This window comes from Heterocephalus glaber, unplaced genomic scaffold (assembly GCF_053883595.1).
Source record: "Heterocephalus glaber isolate CG9 unplaced genomic scaffold, H.glaber_assembly_v1.0 deba00001733, whole genome shotgun sequence".
Taxonomy (NCBI): domain Eukaryota; kingdom Metazoa; phylum Chordata; class Mammalia; order Rodentia; family Bathyergidae; genus Heterocephalus; species Heterocephalus glaber.
Window position 1 is genome coordinate 10501446 of NW_028258444.1, and position 18784 is coordinate 10520229.

The 18784-nt window shown below is 38.0% G+C and overlaps 1 pseudogene; it reads left to right on the plus strand.

Moving 5' to 3' along the window:
• The window catches only part of LOC106008571 (protein kinase C iota type pseudogene), a 49757-nt pseudogene extending 41530 nt beyond the window's left edge, over positions 1–8227 (plus strand).
• The last annotated feature ends 10557 nt before the right edge of the window (positions 8228–18784 follow it).

Consider the following 18784-nt stretch of genomic DNA (forward strand, 5'->3'; position numbering starts at 1 on the left):
TGAAAGATTAAGAAGATGGAGCCCGCTGTAGATAGGCAGGTCTGCGCATGCCCTACCGAGGTCCTGAGTCACACGGAAGGTGCCGAGTCACCCCGCTGCAGACAGACAGGTCTGCACACACCCTGCCGAGGTCCCCAGTCACACGGAAGATGCCAGGTCACCCCACTGCAGACAGGGAGCCACCTGATTCCACATGACCAAGGCGCAGAGGACACCAGACCACCAGACCAAGGTACTGAGTCCCACTGTTCCCGGCCCAGAGGTAGGGGCTTCTGAGCCATCGTCCCACTGCTCCTGGTCCAGAGGAAGAGTCTTCCTGGTCACCATCCCTCCCGCTGCTCCCAGCCCAGAGGAAAGGGCTTTTGGGCCACCTTCTGTCCCACTGCTCCTGGCCCAGAGGAAGGGGTTTCCCAGCCACCATCTCTCCTGCTGCTCCCAGCCCACAGGAAAGGGCTTTTGGGCCACCATCCCTACTGCTGCTCCCAGCCCTTGTCCCACCTCACCCAGCTCAGAGGAGGTAATCCATGCAGGCACTAACAGCCCCCCGCCCCAGTCGAAATGAGAAAACACATAAATAAGTCTCAAAACCAGACTTCCAGATCACCTACAGCAACCCCAAAGGGAAATGAGATGGAACACTCTGATACTCAACCACCTGAACCCACTGAACTGGCAACAAAAGGGGATCTGGAAAAAATGAAATCAGAAATAATTTCTCAGATAACAGGAGAAATTGTGCCCTTAGTGCAAGACATGATTAATAAATATAGAGAAGAGCTGAGGAACATGATGGAATCCCAACATAAGAAACAAATGGAATCCATAAAACACATGCAAATAGATTTCCAGGACATGAAAAACTCCACTGAAAGTCTACACAGCAGAATGAGCCAGTGTGAGGACAGAATTTCAGATATAGAAGATAAGATTGCAATTAGTGACCAGGAAAAGAAAAATTGATTCAAAATTATAAGGGAACATGAGAAATCAATCCAGCAGCTGCTAGACGATGCAAAAAAGAATAACATAAGACTGATTAGGCTCAATGAAGAAACAGGAGAGAGTGGAGATGACATAAAAAATCTCTTCACAGAAATAATGGCAGAAAACTTCCGAAGCAGGGGAAAAGAGCTTGACATACAGATAAGTGAGGCACATAGGACTCCAAATAGCCTGGATCAAAAAAAATCTACACATAGGCATATAATTGTTAAGATTCCAGAAACTCAACAGAAGAACAAAGTTCTCCAAGCAGTCAGAGAAAAGAAACAAATCACATACAAAGGAAAGCCCATCAGAATAACAGCAGAATTCTCAACACAAACCATCAAGGCAACAAGAGCTTGGAGTGACATATTCCAAGCCCTAAAAGAAAACAGCTTCCAACCCAGATTGATGTACCCTGCAAAACTATCTTTCAAAATTCATGGAGAAATAAGATACTTTCATAACAAAGAGCACTTTAGGAACTTCATGAATACCAAACCAGCATTACAAAGAATTTTACACAATAGCCTAGGAACAGACACTGAGGATCACAACCCCAGGAAGCAAAGTAGAATGGACCCATCTGGCATGACAAGAAATTAAATGTAAAGGGGGAGAACCCAACAAAAAGAAAAAGTCATGGCAATGACAAGTCAATACATTTCAGTTATAACCATCAATGTTAAAGGTCTCAATTCACCAATTAAAAGAAATACACTGGCAGAATGGGTCAAGAAGCAAAATCCAACAATATGCTGCATACAGGAAATACACTTACTTCAAAAGGAAACTCATAGACTGAAAGTTAAAGGGTGGAAAACAATACTGCATGGGACGGGAACCTGAAAAAAAGCAGGAGTAGCTATCCTCTTGGCATATCAAGGAGATTTCAAACCAACACTAATTAAGAGAGATGAAGAAGGACACTATATCCTTGTAAAGGGAAGAATCCAAGAGCAAGAGATGACAATCATAAATATCTATGCACCAAACACTAGTGCACCCAACTATATAAAACAAATACTAACGGACATGAAAAGTCATATATGCACTAATACAATTGTAGTGGGGGACCTCAACACCCCACTGTCACAAATACATAGATCAACTAGACTAAAAGTAAGTAATGAAATACTAGAACTCAATCGAACTCTTGAACAAATGAACTTAACAGATGTTTACAGAGTCTTCCACCCCACAAAATCACAATACACATTCTTCTCAGCTGCACTTGGGTCATTCTCCAAAATAGACCACATACTCAAACATAGAACATGGTTAAGTAAGTGCAAAGGAATTCAAGTTATCCCCTGTATATTATCAGACCATAGTGTGATGAAATTGGAGGTCCATAGCAAAAGAAACTCAAAAAATTTCATAAACACATGGAAATTGAACAACACACTTCTGAATAATCAATGGGTCACAGAGGAAATTAAAGAACAAATCAGACAGTTCCTTCAATTAAATAACAATGACAATACAACATATCGGAATCTATGGGACACAATGAAAGCAGTCTTATGAGGGAAATTCATAGCAGTGAATACGCATATTAGGAAAACAGAAGGAGCCCAATTAAACAACCTGATGCTGAACCTCAAGCTTCCAGAAAAAGAAGAGCAGGACAACCCCAAAGCTCATACAAGGGAAGAAATTATAAAGATCAGAGGAGAAATTAATGCAATGGACACTAAGAGAACGATACAAAAAATCAATGAAGCCAAGAGTTGGTTCTTTAAAAGAATCAACAAAATTGATAAACCTTTAGTCAACCTTGTCAGAAAAGGGAAAGAAAAGGCCCAAATCCATGCAATTAGGACTGAAAAGGGTGAAACTACAACAGACCCAGCAGAAATCCAGAGGATCATCAATACCTACTTCCAGAACCTATATGCCAATAAGATGGACAACACAGAAGAAATGGACAGATTCCTAGATACATATGAATTACCAAAGTTGAACGAAGAAGACCTAAAAATTCTGAAGAACCCAATATCAACCAATGAAATTGAAAATGTAATTAAAAACTTATCACCTAAGAAAAGCCCAGGCCCTGATGGCTTCACTGCTGAATTCTACAAGACATTTAGAGAGGAACTGCTGCCACTACTCTTTAAACTCTTCAATGAAATTGAAAGGGAAGCAATACTCCCAAATTCATTCCTGGAAGCAAGCATCACCTTGATCCCCAAAGCAGAAAAAGACCCAACTGAAAAAGAGAACTATAGGCCAATCTCACTAATGAACATAGATGCAAAAATCCTTAATAAGATACTGGCAAACAGAATGCAGAAGATCACCAAGATCATACACCCTGATCAAGTGGGATTCATTCCAGGAATGCAGGGATGGTTCGATATACACCAATCAATCAATGTAATACACTATATCAATAGAGCCAAGGGCAAAAACCATATGATTATCTCCATAGATGCAGAAAAAGCATTTGACAAAATCCAACATGCATTTATGATAAAAACCCTACAAAAAATTGGAATAGATGGTCTCTACCTCAAACTGATAGAAGCCATCTATGAAAAACCAACAGCCAATATCATACTAAATGGTCAAAAACTGAAATCCTTCACACGAAAATCAGGAACAAGTCAAGGATGTCCACTATCACCACTCTTGTTCAATATAGTTCTGGAAACATTAGCCACAGCAATTAGACAAGAGAAAGAAATAAAAGGAATAAAGATAGGAAATGAAGAAGTCAAATTGTCATTATTTGCAGATGACATGATACTCTATATAGAAGACCACAAGAACTCCACCAAAAGTCTTCTAGACTTAATAACCAAATTCAGTCAAGTAGCTGGTTACAAGGTCAACACACAAAAATCAATAGCTTTCCTCTACACCAATGACAGACTCACTGAGAGAGAAATAGGGCAAATAATTCCTTCCACAATAGCATCCAAAAGACTGAAATACCTAGGAATCATCCTAACAAAAGAAATCAAAGACCTCTTCTCTGAAAACTATGGCACTCTGAAAAGAGAGATTGAAGATGATATCAGAAAATGGACAGACATCCCCTGCTCCTGGGTGGGAAGGATTAATAGAGTGAAAATGGCCATACTTCCAAAACTGCTATATAGATTTAATGCAATTCCAATTGAGATCCCAGCAGCATACTTCAGGGACCTTCAGAAAACAATCCAAAAATTCATTTGGAACAAGAAGAGACCCAGAATAGGAAAAACAATTCTAGGTAACAGACACATGGCATGGGGTATCACAATCCCCAACCTGCAACTCTACTACAAAGCTACTGTGATCAAAACAGCATGGTACTGGCAAAGAAACAGGCTTGAGGACCAGTGGAACAGATTAGAAGATGCAGAAACAACGTCAGACACACTCGGTCATCTCATCTTCGACAAAGGAGCCAAACACCCTCACTGGAGGAAAGATAGCCTCTTTAATAAATGGTGCTGGAAAAATTGGGCTTCAACTTGCCGAAGATTAAAGCTAGACCTGTATCTCTCACCATGCACTAAACTAAAATCAAAATGGATTAAAGATCTAAATATTAAAATAGAAACTCTGAACCAGTTGGAACAGAGGTTAGGTAGAACCCTTGAAGACATCAGTGTAGGAAAAGATTTTATGAACAAAACCTCAGTTGCCCGTGAACTAGCACAAACAATCAACAAGTGGGATCTCTTCTTATTAAAAGGCTTCTGCCCAGCAAGAGAAACCACCAGCAGTGTGAAGAGACAACCCACAATGCGGGAAAAAATCTTCACCTGCTCTTCCTCAGACAAAGGTCTACTATCTCGAATCTATAAAGAACTTAAAAAGATCAGACCTCCCAAATTTAAAGACCCAATCAAAAAATGGGCATCTGAAATGAACAGACATTTCTCAGACAAAGAAGTAGAAATAGCAAAGAAATACAGGAAAAAATGTTCAACGTCACTGGTCCTTTGAGAGATGCAAATGAAAACAACGCTGAGATTCCACTTCACTCCAGAAAGAATGACTGCTATCATGAAATCAACCCATAACAAATGCTGGTGGGGCTGTGGGGAAAGAGGAACCCTGCTCCACTGCTGGTGGGAGTGTAGACTGGTGCAAGCACTGTGGAAAGCAGTATGGAGATACCTCAAAGAACTAGGACTGGAAATCCCATTTGACCCCGCTATTCCACTGCTGGGGATCTTCCCCAAAGAATTAAAAGAATCATACCACAGTGATATATGTGCACCCATGTTCATAACAGCACAGTTTGTAATAGCTAAAACTTGGAAACAGCCCAAATGCCCAACAACTGGAGACTGGATAAAGAAAATGTGGTTTTTTTATAAAATGGAGTACTACTCAGCCATAAAAAATGAGAAATTAGAGACATTTATAGCTAAGTGGATGCACATTGAGGCAATTCTCTTAAGTGAAATAAATAGGACACGTGTCAATACAGAATAGTTTCTCTGGTGTGAGAAACTGAAAGTGTAAATAAGGACTAAATGTATAACAGGTCATGTGAAATAGGAACAAAAGGGGCAAAGGGGAAGGAAGTGGGAGGGCTAAGGGAAAGGATAGAAGGGAATGGGATTAATATGAGAAAATGGAAAAATAGGAACAAAATCTTTGTAAATAGGGAGGGCTGGAGGCGTTGAAGTGAGGGCTGGGCAAAGATGAAAAACAAGAACCAAGAGAGACTATGGAAAGGTGCAAATTTGCAATGATGAATGTCATTATATTGTATACCTAAAATGTACCAATGATTAGAATGAATAATCGATAATGTAAAATAGGAAGAAAAGGTCCAAAGGGGTAGGGGTAGTGGGAGGCACAGGGGAAAGGAAAAAAGGGAAAGGAAAAAATGATGAGAAATGGAGAAAATGGAAATAAAGTCTTTGTAAATAGGGAAGGGTGGAGGGCATGAAAGGAGGGCTAGGAATGGGGAAAAAATAAGAACCAAGATGCATTATGTAAAGGTACAATTCCCAATGAGAAATGTAATTGTGTTGTATACCTACAATGTACCAATAAAAGAATTTAATACAAAAAAAAAAAAAAGATTAAGAAGATGGCTGACTCCATCCAGACACCGCAGGCCATGCTGCAGCAGCCGCACAACTGTCACAGACACCCCAGGGAAGGTCTCCCTGGGAGTCACCACTAGTGACCTAGCAAAATCAAGGTACCCCAGTGAAGTCTCTCTAAGCCCAAATACCAATGGCACAGAAACTGGGAAGAGCACAGGGCAAGTATCACCAGGCCCAGAGACACCCAGTAGCTCTGGGAAGGTCTCCCCAGGGCCAGGTACAAAAAACCTAGAGTCAAAGTCCAGGGTAGGAGACTGAAATCGCAGCCACCAGCCCCTAAGAGACACTGAGAAGCCTGGTGTCCACTCATGCAGGTCTGGCCACCACTATTGGAAACAACTTCACGGAGTCTTGCAGAATTCCAGCCAGTGTGGACCCTGCAGGCAATCAGGCTGCACTCATTCACCAAGCCCTTCCTGCCCATTTTCCTGGGCATCCAACCCTTCTATGGTGCCTTATTCCCAGGAACCTCCATGACTCACACCTCTACTCAATCGGCCCTGACTCTGGGAAGAGATATCATGACAACATCTTCTGATAATTCCATCTCCTTTGAGGCCCTTTATGATGAAGATTGAGCTGTGTGATGTTTTGACAATAAACAGCTTTTCACCACAGATTGGGTAGATGAGGAAGGAGACTCATATACTGTGTCACCTCAGTTCGAGTTAAAAGAAGCCTCTAGGCTTTCTGAGCTAAAGAAGGATTCTAAGCTCTCAATTCATGCATCGCTTTGTATACCAGAACATCCTAAAGTGCCTTGTCCAGGAGAAGTGAAATCCATCCACCACAGAGTTGCAGGCCACTGGAGAAAGCTGTACTGTGAAAACAGCCATGCTTTTCAAGCCAAATGCTTCAGCAGGTGTGGTCATTGTGCCATCTGCACAGACTGTACGCTGGGTATATAAATGCATCAACTGTAAACTCTCGGTTCACAAGAAGTGTCACAAACTTGTCACAATTGAATGTGGGCAGCATTCTTTGCCACTGGAGCCCATGATGCCAGAGGACCAATCATTCATGGCTTCAGACCCTGCACAGACAGCGATCCCACATAATTCTTCTAGTCATGAGGGTTTAGAACAAGTTGATGAAGAGAATGAGGCAGGAAACACCAGGGAAAGTGGCAAAGCTTCATCCAGTTTAGGTCTTCAGGACTTTGATTTGCTCCGGGTGCTAGGGAGAGGAAGCTATGCAAAAGTACTGTTGGTTCAACTTAAAAAAACAGATCGTATTTATGAAATGAAAATAGTGAAAAAAGAGCTTGCCAACATTGATCAGGTACAGAGAGAGAAGCATGTTTTGGAGCAGGCATCTAATCATCTCTTTCTTGTTGGACTGCATTCTTGCTTCCAGACAGAAAGCAGACTGTTCTTTGTTCTAGATTTTGTAAATGGAGGAGATCTGATATTTCATATGCAGCAACAAATAATACTCCCTGAAGAACATGCCAGGTCTTACTCTGCAGAAATCAGTTTAGCATTAAATTATCTTCATGAGCAAGGGGTACTTTAGAGAAATTTGAAATTGGACAATTTATTACTGGACTCAGAAGGACACATTAAACTCACTGACTATTGCATGTGTAAGGAAGGACTACAGCCAGGAGATATAACCAGCACTTTCTGTGGCACTCCTAATTACCTGGCTCCAAAAATTTTAAGAGGAGAGGATTATAGTTTCAGTGTGGACTGGTGGACTCTTGTAGTACTGATGTTTGAAATGATGGTTGGAAAGTCTCCTTTCATCCTGTTGAGAGCTCTGATAACCCTGACCAAAACTCAAACAATAATCTCTTGCAAGTTATTTTGGAAAGAAAAATTCACATACCTTGTTATCTGTCTGTAAAAGCTTCAAGTGTCCTGAAGAGTTTTCTGAACAGGGACCCAAAGGAATGATTGGGTTGTCATCCTCAAACAGGATTTGCTGATGTTCAGGAACATCGATTCTTTCGAAATGTTGACTGGGACACGATGGAGCAAAAGTAGGTGGTGCCTCCCTTTAAACCAAATATGTCTGGGGAATTCGGTTTGGACAACTTTGGTTCTCAGTTTATTAATGAACCTGTCCAGCTCATCCCAGATGATAATGACATTGTGAGGAAGACTGGTAGATATGAATTTGTAAGTTTTGAGTACATCAATCCTCTATTAATGTATGAAGAAGAATGGGTCTGATCCTCATTTTCCAACTATGCAGTCTGCTTATGTTGCTATTTAATGCATGGAAAAACTTGTCACCAGCTTGGATTCAATTAACCATTTCATAATTGTCTGGAAGCTAATTTTAATTTTTTTGTAGTTATATTTAGATGTAATACTTGCTTCTTATAGTCTAAGAATAGTCTATAAGAATATTGATTGTTTTGTTGATAGAGTTGCTTTTTATCATTTGACTTAAATAACAATGAGCTAATTGCTTGTTAACTAAACTTGTAAACACATTCCATTTGTTGAGTGGAGACAGAATGCCTAACATTTATTTCTTGTTATTTATGATACAGTAAAATAATTTGTCTTTCCTATAGAATGTCTTACCTATGTTAGTTTCTCTCCAAACCATAGTTTCTGTTCTTTTGGGGCCTAGTTTATGTAGTCTTCAGGGAAATCCAAAAAATAATAATAATTTTGAATAAATCTGCAGAAAATACATATATGATAGTTCTATCAGCTTAAGTTTTTAAATTTTTATTTATTTTTATTTAATAGGATAACACATGAAATACATAGTTGAATTCATTTCAGGGGCAGAGTTCTTCAAACTATTTTATTAAAATTAGTGAGTATTATTTAAAGAGTTGCCAGATATAGCATTCTTCTGATTTAGTACCATTTTTATGCGAAGGACTTGAAAAGTAACCATCATCATCTAAATAAGTTACAGTGGTACAATCTTAGTAAAATTTAGTGTTAGGTAAGCTATTTAGGTTTAAATATTGAATGATTTAAAATTTGTAGGCATTTAATAAATTATCTGTTTATCTTTTTTAGATGCCAAATTTCATTAGAAATGTAACTTTTCCAAAGTTTATCCAAAGCTTTTCAAATCTTTTCCAAAACATATATTGTCTTTTCTTCAAATAACTAAGTATGAGTATAATGACATTATCAAAGGAAAATGTTTGTAAACATTCACATGTTCATTTCCAAGGCATATATATTTCGCTTAATGCCTGGAACTTCTTCTAAAACAAAAGGCAGTATTTATAAAATAAAATTATAGAGAATTCTAACATGTCAGAAATATGTTTATGATCTTGCTTTTAAGTGTTGCTCTTTGCCGTGGGGCATTTCAGAGTGTAGAATAATCATAATAATCATATAGGGCTTTTGTTTAACATATTACTGAGCCCACATTAGAATTCTTTGGAGCCTCTGTACCTCATTTTGAGAAACACTTTCTTAAAGTTATTCTTTTGTCCTCCAGTTAAATAGTAGAAAGTATATTCATGGTGTAATATTTTAAGGTGGTATAAGCAGCAATTTACAGCCCTATGAACATTTTTTGAATAAATTTTAAACAAATAACTTCATTAGATATCTTTCCTGTTACTCCCAGCAAAATCTTATCAATTTTCTACCAATAATATACAAATGATGAGCATTTTTCTTTGATGAGGTTTTAATCTTTATTCTGGATGGTCTTTTGTTTTGAAAAAATTTTAAGTAGTAAGATTGACTATGTATATTTTATGCAGAATTGCTTTACAAATACGTTTTTAAGTGTGTTCTATTTTTTGCAGTCTTCTTAAGTATCATTCCAGTTCTTTTCTTATTATATAGTTCTCTCAAAATACTCACCAAGGAAATAAGGCAGTTTACAGTCAGAATGGTTGGCATTTTGGTGTTCTAGGAAATAATTTATTTTGCATAACCCTGTGGTCAGATCATTTTAGGTATATGCAGCCTGGATTCAATTTCAAGTACATTGTTCAGTGCCCGTATATTTACTTTATAAATTTGTTTTGTTTAGTTTTTGTTGTGCAGAATACTGCCTTGTTCATCATAATGTAATTTGTATTTGTGTACCTTCTTTTTCATGTTGAAAAACTTTAAATAAAACATTTAATACTCATCAAAAAAATATCTGATGCCCACATTCATCTGTTTTTGTTGTTTGGTTTTTTTGCTGAGTTTGTGTGTGTGTGTGTGTGTGTGTGTGTGTGTGTTGTATCATCATCTCGCATGCCGATTTTTTCTATTGTCAGTTATATTTTTTTAAGAAATTGTTTGAAAAATGAATTTGAATATAAAAATTCTATTATCTTTCTCTAGAGAATCTATATGGCTTCCATCAACTGTTTGGGGAACTGACAATCTGAGACTGACTCCCTTTATTCAGAAATTTCCAAAAAAAATTTTGCAGGTCTGTTTACTTCTGGTGTTTGCTATTACTTTTAAACTGTAACTATGTGGGGTATGACCCCAAAGCCAGAGATTTCAATGGGACTCTTGACCTCTGGGCCTCAGATCCAAATTTAAATTTCCCTTTCCTTTCAAGACTGTCCAGAAAACAGTCAGCCTCTAAGATTTGTACTTGTTTTCTCTAGAACCACAACTACCTACTTCTAAGGAAAGCAGCCTCAAACAGTGAACTCAACTCCCAGGTCTTGGTCCTTCTCTGGTTTTAGCATGATTTAACTCTGCTCTCTTAAAACCTCTCAGTGTCTATTTGACCCAGCTATTCCCCCACTTTATCTTCCCTAAAGAATTGAAAGAATCATACCACAGCGATATATGTGCACCCATGTTTATAGTGGCACAGTTTGTAATAGCTAAAGCTTGGAAACAGCCCAAGTGCCCATCAATTGGAAACTGGATAAAGAAGATGTGGTTTTTTTATAAAATGGAGTACTACTCAGCCATAAAGAATGAAAAACTAGAGACATTTATAGCTAAATGGATGCATACTGAGGCCATACTCTTAAGCAGTAAATAGCACACATGTGTAAATACCAAATAGTTTCTCGGTGTGAGAAACTGAAAGTGTAAATAAGAATTAAAATGATTAAAAAGAATAATTGATAATTTGAATAGGAAGAAAAGGTCCAAAGGGGTAGGGAAGGTGGGAGGGGAAGAGGAAAGGAAAGAAGGGAAAGGAAAAATTATGAGAAAAGGAAAAAATGGAAACAAAGTCTTTGTAAATAGGGAAGGGTGGAGGGGGTGAAGAGAACACAGGTAATGGGGAAAAAATAAGAACCAAGATACATCATGTACAGGTACAAGCACCCAATGATAAATGTAAACATATTGTGTACCTAAAATGTACCAATAAAAGAATTTAAGCAAAAACAAAACAAAACAAAAAAACCTCTCAGCATCTTCATTGACAGCATCATGATAGCCCTCTCAGGACCTCTGAGACAGTGAGGAAAGGTCTCTTCAGAGGATCAGAAGCAGAAAGCGTCATTGTAACACCAATGACAGTGAGAGCTCAGGATAAGGAGTCCTTTCCCAATTTTCTTCAACCATGTATTCCGTTTCCTCTATCTTCAGTGGAAGAATTGGCTAAATTATTTCATCCACAGAAGTGGAAGCCACCTTGTCTGTGGTTTATGTCTCTTTGGATCCTCTTGTCACAACAATTTAGCTTTTAGATTAACTAGTAAAACGCTTTTAAAAGTTGACCCAATAATCACATTTCTTGGGAGGAAAATTATATGTTTCACTGTAATTTTTGTAGCATTATTTACATGCAAGCTGAAGTATTGAATTTTGAATGTGAGCAATGAAGTATGAATGCACCCAGGACTAAAAAAATACAACATCATTTCCCATCCTTCCTTCACATAAACAGGATATGTATGCTTTTGAATTATAATTTCTAGGTTCTTCTTGGGGTAGAGTTCAAGGAGGCTTACAAGCACTTTATGTTTCTCTGAAGAAAATCCCCACTGAAGCCTTTGTTTGAGAGGTCTGGATCATAGAAGGAAGAAATTAAACTTGTATGACAAAGATATAATGGATAATGTGAAATAGGAAGAAAAGGTGCAAAGGGGAAGGGAAAATGGGAGGGGTAGGGAAAAAGAAAGAAGGGAATGGAATTAATATGAGAAAAAGAACCAAGATGGATTATGTAAAGGTGCAAATTTCCAATGACAAATGTCATTATATTGTATACCTTAAATGTACCAATATAATTAATTAATGAAATTTTATCCACTTAAAATAGCAATTTTTGAAACTATGTGCAAATAAAGATGAAATCTAGAGTAGAATAAGAAAAAGGGTTGATATCTTGGGTGATATATTTTGGGTGAATGTTTTTCTTTTGTTTCCTTTATTTCACAATTATATTTCACATTTAAAGTTAATTTTTTCCAGATGTGATGGTGCATGCCTGTAATCCCAGCACTCAGGAGGCAGAGGCATGTTTTTATTTTTGTTTTTTTAAAGATAAACTATTAGTCAAAATTTAGCCTCTGTGCCCCTGTCCTCTCAGAAATTTTTAATTCATTTTCTCTGTGAATTGGTCATTGGAGAAAAGTTTCATTCTAGGACTATGCATAATGACCCATAAAGTCAATGTGTAGGGAAAGAAGTCATAAGGGATAGTGCCACACTGTAGGACATGTGACTATAGGAGGCCACAGGTACCCCAAACCTTAAGGATTTAGGGAAAGAACAGTTTCTCACACCTGGAGTGAGTAGAAAGGGTCACCTGAAGAGACTGTGACTTTCAGGCCTAGCCACAGGCAATTTGGAGCAACCTTGAAGAAAGGGAATAATGAATTACCATCCCCTTTTCCCTGCCCTGCATCCACTCTCCCAACAATGTTTTCCATTGCCAAACCCAACCAGAATCCAGAGGGCAACAGTACGTGCCACCCAGTGGGGAGCCTCCCAGTGGGGATAAGAGAAGAAGCCATATCTGCAAAGGTAAATGGAAGGTGTCAGGTATAAGTGGCTTTGCTGATTGACAATAAACCTGAGGCAAGTGTTGTAGCAGCCATGAAGCCATGGTCCAGAAGAGTCAGTCATTATACCCATCTGGCCACACCCAATTCAAGGTCTAATCAGTCCTAAAACACTCCTTTCAGGGAATGGGGCACCATGGGAGAAATTTGGTAGGATCTCTGCTTTTCTATCTGCAATTGTCTTTTATTCTATAAACTAACTCTTCAATTGACCCACATGTTGGGCTAGGGTAAATTAGGATAGATAACTTGATGCCTTTAAAACTGCTTTCCCGACAAAGAGCTCACCAGAGCCCTCGCAAGTCCTCTTTACTCCTAGACTTTGGGTCATAAATATTTTTAGCTTTCCTTATTAACAGTCTTCCTTTCAACTAATTATAGATATATTTCCATTTCCTCTTTCCTTCCATGCATTCTGAAATATTTTTAGTAGCTCATACCAGGATATAAAAATCTACTCATCTTTAAATGTCAAAAATTAAATGATTATATCAGTTTATATTAAAAACTGATGTAAGCGGCCAGGAATTTAGCTCAGTGGTTTCGCCGCCTGCTGCACAAACGCAAGGACCCAAGTTCGATCCTTGGTAGCCGCCCCCCCCAAAAAAAACCTGATATAATTCTAATGTTCTAAAAATGAGTAGAGTCAGCAACAGAGGTAATCATTACACTTCTTATGGAAACAAACAAAAATAATTTTACAACAGCTGTCATTTGTCATGACAAAAGAAAGTCTCCTTCCTCATGACTAAATGAAGGACTTGGTTCCTTGACTTCTTGACAAATTACCCACTGTCTTAGTTACTTTTTCATTGCTAGAACCAAATACTCAAAATCCACAAGTTAAAGGAGGAAAGGTTTATTTCAGTCACAGTTTGTAAAGGTTTCAGTCTATAGTCAACTGGTTCCAAGGGTGGGTGGCATGGCAAGGAGGCACCACATTGGAGAAACAGTCCATGGCAAAACAGGCAGGAGGCAGCAACAGTGATGAAAGCCTCCCTTTCCCTTTTGCCCCATCAAGGCTACAAGCCTTTTTTGTGGGACCACCCACACCCAAGGTGGTTCTTCCCATTATCCACACCCAGAACTATGCCAAACCAATCAGTGGACTAATTTAGTAACATATACCCTTAATGCTGATACTGTATCACATGCCCTAGATCCAGCCAGCTCCTAAAAGCCCTATCTATGAACACATGAGGCTTTGAGGGAACATCTACAGATAAGCCATAACATTCACTTAGGCCACTGGTTCCCTAAATAGAGTTTGCAAAATATCCACAGAGCCACAATCAAAAATACATGTCCTATCTTATAATGGCAAGGATTTTAAAAAATAGAACACAAAAGAGCATTATCACAAAAACGTGATACATTTATTTCATCAAACAACTTCCATTATTAAATGATCATTAAAAGCATGGAAAAATAGGTCACATGGGCTAGGAAAAATATTTGCAATACATATAACTAACAAAGGACTTGTATCCAGAATATACAAAGAACTTCACACATCAGTAGGAAGAAGATAGAATTTTTTAAAGATTAAATTTTTAAAGATTAAAATTTTTCCAAGCAAGTACCAGACAGATACTTGGCCAAAAAAGATATTAAAATAACTAAATAAGCATATAAAAATATACCAAACAACATTACCTAGTAGGGAAACATTTCCTAAATAAATAGCTACCTTTTAAAAAAATATAAATGGAAACGTTAGTAAGATTGTGGAGCAACTTGAACTTTCTTACACTACTACTGGAAAATATACTGGAGCAATCACTAGAAAAGTGGCAGCATCTATGAAACCTAATAACCTATTCCTGCCCTAGCATTCCTACACCAAAGCATATATTTAAGAGAAATAAGTGCATATATTCACCACTAAACATATTCAAGAATATTCATAACTAGAAACAACCCAAATGTCCAATAATAAGAAGCATGATAAATTGAGCTCAGATACATTCATATATGGACTCTTACTCAGGATTTTTTTTAAATAAGCTATTACATTCAATATGGTGAATCTCACAATCTACTGATCAAAGAAAACACAATAGAGCCTACAATATAGGATTCATTTATATGATGTTGAAAAACAGGGAAAACTAATCAAGGATGATAGAAATCATTCTTCTATCTATAGTGGTTACCTATGGGGTGGGAGTATTGACTGGAAAAAAACGCACAGGGAGCCTTCTGAGATGCAAGGATGGTTCTCTGTCTTCATTAGGGTGATCATTAGTGTTGGATATATGTGTACAAATTCGCTGAGCTGCATACCTGACATCAATGCACTTTCTGTTTATTGCTATGTGCATGTTATGTGCCTTAATTTTAAAAAGTAAAAAATGATCAGATCCCACTCCCCAAATTCCCCCAGTCAGGAGAGCCTCGTGTGGATTTAGCAAAATTAAAATGAATGCATTTTGTAGTTCCCTGGGGTAAAACTCTAACATGACAGACCACCACAAATTCCAAGGGTAATTGAATTGACTCAATACTCGCTCATAATGAAACTCTGCAAGTTTGGATTTAGCTGAGAGCACAGAGAGACTCCAAAGGAGCTATTAAGAAGGATGGTTGAACAAGCTCTTATATTCCTTTCTGAGCATATTTTTAATGAAATAGGTATTTGAATACCTATCTTTAAATGAAATAGGTATTTAAATACATCTGTTAGGTAAGTCAACGGTGATCCATTATTGCCTAATAAATGAAATCAAGGTCTCTACAATGGGTAAGGATAAGGAAAAAAAATTTTAGATGTTTTTTGTTCATTTGCAGCCAAATTCAACAGCTCTCATGCAGAAACCCAGGGGAGTTTTTATTGAATTCAGTCCTTGAATTGTTTCTAGCTAACGGGCTCACTTACATTTACAGCATTATTTTCTATTAAAGGACAAGCCTAGAAAGTCAAAGAATTTAGAGCTACTGTTTTACTTGAATAATCAACACTTCCTAGGCTGCCCTTATCGTTCTCTTATAAAAGGATGGAAATCCAACTGACTGCTTTTTATCAGCTAAGCTAAAGCCTTCTAGGAACAGGAATTTACATAAATATATAAAGAGATGATAACTATAAAAATATAATCTGTAATGAGGTGAAGGGGTTATGATCCTGTAAAGGGAACTACTCAAATTGGTGGTTGCTTCCTGACAAAAGATGTAAGAATGAGTCTCAGTTACACACTCACACTTTTGCTTGACAGCAGATCTCACCTGAAGACATTTTAACTTTAAAAATGCAAACAAAATATTTGACATAAAGCTTACCTTCTAAATTCTGAAATGATTTTACATTAAATGAGCAAGTCTCAAGGTAAACCACCTCTAGTCACACATTAATCTAGAAGACAACCAAATATTTTTTTAAAAAAAATAAAAATCCTGAATGAAATTTCATTTATGCTTCAATCCATCATCTTGCTACTAAAACCAAACGACTATGAAAAAATGCAATCCCTCCTCAGTTTCTCTGAAGTTTTCTAGGTCTTTATACCAAAGCCTCCCTTTTACCTTTTTTAAAGTGATTATTCTTCTTATTCATATGCTTTATTCAGTTCCTCCAAATACTTTCTTAGTATCCAGAGAAGCCCTTTCGTATCTTTCTCTGGTCTTGTTAGAGCTACATTTTTATGATGTTTAATCATCACCCATGTTCACATTCTCCTAAGGGAAGTCTGCCATTATAACTTGCAATCAATCCATAAGTTTAAGTGACCTTTCAAAAGCAATATTCAAAATCCCCAAGAGAACATCTATCATGATTTCAAATCCTGTTTTTAAAACATATGATGGTTTTTACATTGGTTAGCTGTCAGTGCTGGAACTAATATACACATCTGATAATTCCCAGACCAAGGCTTTCTTTGATAACTACAACAACCTTCCTCCAAAATGCCCCATTCGTTGACCCTGAAATTTCTTTCATGTTAAAATGCAAAGAACTATCTAGGATAAGGAATTTATTAAGGTGTTTCCTTTTCTTACAGCTTGATTGCCCTCAGGAGAGCAAATGGTCCTTGAGGAATTGAAGACTATTTTCCTCCCAGTGTGGGTGTGTGAGCCTGGAAAGTGTTGAGTTAGGAAGAGTAGTAGTACGAGAAAAAGTAGCTCCATTATCTGAGGAAGACAGTGCTAGCAGATCTTCTTGTACCTCGAGGCCCTATAAAGAGAAAGCTCCAGCCACTCCTGGAAGAGACCACTGGAAGGAAAAGTAGCTGGGCTCTGGTAAATCTTGGCTTGTACTCTGAAGCCAGAGAGTGGCCCCGAAGGTTCTGAAGGATCCACGTACAGCACGTGCAGGAACAGAGAAAGACCTCTGTGAATAGTTACTGAGCCTGTGACAGTAGCCAACACAGAAAGTCCAGTTTGACACTCACTGTATCCTGATTGTTACTACTATAGCACAACCGCTGTTTGTATTATTATTACTACTTGTACTAGAGTCTCTTTCATCAACCTATAGTCACCACCACTTTATTCTAAGATCTGTGAGGAGTGGCTGAGAACTGCATTTTCCACAATCCCCTCCCTGTGGGCTTCCAGGTGAGCATCTGCTTAGGTGAGACATGGATTTGAAAGGTAGAAAGCAGCAGCCACTCTGCTGCTGAGACAGCAGCTAGCAGATGTTAGCTTCACTAAGAAGCTTTGAAGATCTGCCCTCTCAACACTTCATGCTGATAACCTTGCAAACCTGGCATAAGACTTGACTTTCCTTATCAAAATCTTGTGTATTTTAATACATGGAGTACCTTATGTTTTCCTGACAACCTTGACATTTCAAAGTTGTAAGATGAACTACTATAATATTGAGAGATGTTGATTTTTCCTTACAAAATAATTAAGCAGTCAAATTTCTTTGCAGCCAGTGGGTAAGTTGTAGAAAATCTCCATGAACATGAAACTAGCACATGCTGAACCATGGTTCCTAGAAGAAATGCAGCATTGGGTTCCCGCAAGCTGCTGGTCTCATTTTTGTCACTCAGTAATGCACGACATTGTTTTGTGTATGCTCCTGTTTAGAAACACCTTTCTATGTATTGTTGCCCGATTAATGTTGAACTCATGGCAACAGCATTATCATTCATGTAAGAATGAAACTGATCTCTCACATGTATTTTCCAAAAGGCGTATCAACAAGCCTGGTGCTGTGTAGTCACAGCACTTCAGCACTGTACTTAGGGGCTACTAGAACAATGAAATCACCAACAAAAATATTCACATAATTCATATTCACAAAAATATGAAAAAATACAGTCCTGAGAAGACAGCTAGCTTATGGCAGAGACTTAAGAAAGAAAGGCCTTGAGCCGCTTATCTGGGAATGTGTGCTTTTAGGGGCTCAAATACCTTCCTGCTCTGAAACCAGCACAAGAACTGACTCAGAGCTTGTGGATAACGGAGCAAGGAGGCAAATTCACTAATGTGGAGCTGGCTAATAAGAAGCATTGACTGTGTTTGAGAAATTAAATGCCTTCCTATATTGACACATTAAGTCAGTGATAGAATTCAGACCAAAATCCCTGCATTCTGTTTCCAGATCTGTATCTACCCCATGCAGTTTTTTTGTTTGTTTGGTTTGGTTTGGATTTTTTGCTTTTTTGTTTTGCTTAAATTCTTTTATTGGTACATGCTAGGTATACAGTACATTTACATTTATCATTGGGTGCTTGTACCTGTACGTGATGCATCTTGGTTATTTTTTCCCCATTACCTCTGCACCCTTCACCCCCCCAACTTTCCCTATTTACATAGACTTCATTTCCATTTTTTTTCTTTTCTCATAATTTTTCCTGTCCATTTATTAGAT